At 42.4% G+C, this 2,966-nt stretch overlaps 1 non-coding gene across 1 annotated transcript; it reads right to left on the reverse strand.

The window, feature by feature from the left end:
- Window positions 1-1,452: 1,452 nt before the first annotated feature.
- TRNAH-GUG (transfer RNA histidin (anticodon GUG)) lies at window positions 1,453-1,524 on the reverse strand. The gene has a single exon. It is a non-coding gene; the product is annotated as a tRNA-His (tRNA).
- Between the last annotated feature and the right edge of the window lie 1,442 nt (window positions 1,525-2,966).

Below are 2,966 nucleotides of genomic sequence, written 5' to 3' on the forward strand. Positions count from 1 at the left end.
CTATGTCCCAATTTAATTGTAGTTCTTTTAAATTAGTACTTGGAGATGCAGCTATGAAATTAATAAATCCAGAAATTCATGAAATAACTATAGGCTCTCCAAAAAACAGCATGAATGATTCATTGCTTTAGTTGAACTACTTACCATCAGCTCAAACCAAAAAAAAAAAAATTAAAAAAAAATGAAGACAGCAGCTGGTACTTTAAAATCTTAAAAAATGCAGAAGAGAAGGCAGCATTTGGTCTCTTGGGAAAGAAACTTAACTGTAGTGTTCCCTCCCTTAAGGATTCAACTTCTAAAACCAAGAACAAGAAAACATATACTCTTCTGGGAATGTCTAACTCCACATTCTTTTGATAAGGCAAGCTTTTTACTTCATTTTGGTTAAACTGGGGAGTTAAAAAAAATCACACATTGCATTTTCACTCTAGTACTTTAAAATTCAGTCTGTAGGTTCAAAGAAGGGAAAGCAATAACTAAATCTTCTAGGATCTTTCAGAATAGAATTTATCATAAAGTTACTAAATAGATACTCAATACCCAAGCAGTTTAAGGCAGAAAAATGGAGCCTGTAAAACCACCAAGAAGCCTATGTAGACTATCACACAAACAAAACCATTTTTCTCCTAGTGAGCCTGAAGCAGACTATCGTTGTAGCTATCCTTTCTACTGACGAACAACTCGGGGGATCCAGTGCTCCTAGGATGCAACACCCATCCCAGTGCACTAACTGCTCACATGACTGGACACAATTTTTTATCCCAGTCAAGAAAGCTTTTACCACTGAAAAGAGATTTGTAGTCTGAGTAAAACAAACAAACAAAAACACTATTTGCACCTTTTTGTTACTTTAAAAGAGAATGAGTGTTAATATATCACAGAATCACAGAATTGTCTAGGTTGAAAGAGACCTCCAAGATCATCTAGTCCAACCTCTGACCTAACACTAACAAGTCCTCCACTAAACCCTATCACTAAGCTCTACATCTAAATGTCTTTTAAAGACCTCCAGGGATGGTGACTCCACCACTTCCCTGGGCAGCCCATTCCAATGCCTCACAACCATCTCAGTAAAGCTCTTACTAATATCCAACCTAAACCTCCCCTGGCACAACTTTAACCCGCTCCCCCTCATCCACCTCACTACAGCCTCCTTTAATATACTTATAAAGAGCGATAAGGTCACCCCTGAGCCTCCTTTTCTCCAGGCTGAACAAACCCAGCTCCCTCAGCCACTCCTTGTAGGATTTGTTCTCCAGACCCCTCACCAGCTTCATCGCCCTTCTCTGGACTCGCTCGAGCACCTCGATGAAAGACTAGTCAAGTGCAGCAGTGGGAGTGGAGAAAGAAAAAAGAAATGTGTAACTGACTGTGATCAATTAATTATAAGAGCTACCGCCGTAGGACCAGCCAAAAATTCGGAGCCCGTGTGCCGTGGTACCACTGGGTCAATGCCGTGACTCGGATTCGAACCGAGGTTGCTGCGGCCACAACGCAGAGTACTAACCACTATACGATCACGGCGTGCTACCGGGGCTCTAATGTACTTCCTTCCTGTCCTTCTTTATAAGGAGTTGGAATACCTAAGTCTGCAGCAGGCTTCAATTAATAGTCCAAAGGAAGAGGTAAAATTTAACTAAAAGTTGTAGGAGATATAAGAGACACAAGAAGTTAAAATTCAGGAAAACGAGTTAGTAAGTAACCACTTCTAATTAAGAGTTTTGTATCAAATATTAGAGCTTCATACCTTTGGGGCACAACAACCCCAAGCAGAGCTACAGGCTGGGAGATGAGTGGTTGGAGAGCTGCCTGGCAGAGAAGGACCTGGGAGTATTGGTTGATAGTCGGCTGAATATGAGCCAGCAGTGTGCTCAGGTGGCCAAGAAGGCCAACAGCATCCCAGCTTGTATCAGAAGCAGTGTGGCCAGCAGGGCTAGGGAAGTGATTGTCCCCTGTACTCGGCTCTGGTGAGGCCACACCTCAAATAATGTGTTCAGTTTTGGGCCCCTCGCTACAAAAAGGACGTCGAGGTGCTTGAGCGGGTCCAGAGAAGGGCGACGAAGCTGGTGAGGGGCCTGGAGAACAAGTCCTACGAGGAGCGGCTGAGGGAGCTGGGAATGTTCAGCCTGGAGAAGAGAAGGCTCAGGGGCGACCTTATCGCTCTTTATAAGTACATTAAAGGAGGCTGTAGAGAGGTGGGGATTGATAGGGTTTAGTGGAGGACTTGTTAGTGTTAGGCCAAGGTTGGACTAGATGATCTTGGAGGTCTCTTCCAACCTAGATGATTCTGTGATTCTGTGATTCCTATCTATATTTATTCTAGTCCCTTCATAGAAAAGGGCTTTTTTTATTAATGAGACTAAGCAACTATAATGAAGTTACATAAACCATTTACACACATTTAGAAGGAGATCAGAAGCCAACAGTTGTTTAGTTCAGTTCCACCCTACTTTGTACTCAAATCCTATTGCATCTGGTCTGTCACTTGGCCATATTTGATAGTTCATAAATAGGCACTTGTTTCTGAAATTGTTGCTTGTATACTAGACCTGGTTACATTGCTCAGATGCCTCTTAAGGGAAGAGCTAAGAGGAAAGGAGGTGAACACCTTGAAAAACTGTCTGCTTCAGCGAACAGACCAAATCCAGAAGTTAATTAAGACTTCAAAGATCTCTTCTTGTCCAAAGCATCATATCCTCATTGAAGCTGATAGGGGTTTCACACCAAAACACAAAGACTGAGATGAAACCTATTTACTTCCCTATACAAAGGCTTGATGCAAAACTTCGAAGACATCAGAATACAAGCCCAGTTGACCCACCAGTCACTCAGGTACTAACTGCACAGACACCTATTTTGTCTCAGGCAAAAAGTTCTTCTCACCCTGATTAACATAATGCATATATACACCGCTTTTGGTAAACCCAAGATCCAAGCAGGGACTTGGTGACACATCTCCAACCTAC

This window comes from Anas acuta, chromosome 2, assembly GCF_963932015.1.
Source record: "Anas acuta chromosome 2, bAnaAcu1.1, whole genome shotgun sequence".
NCBI lineage: Eukaryota > Metazoa > Chordata > Aves > Anseriformes > Anatidae > Anas > Anas acuta.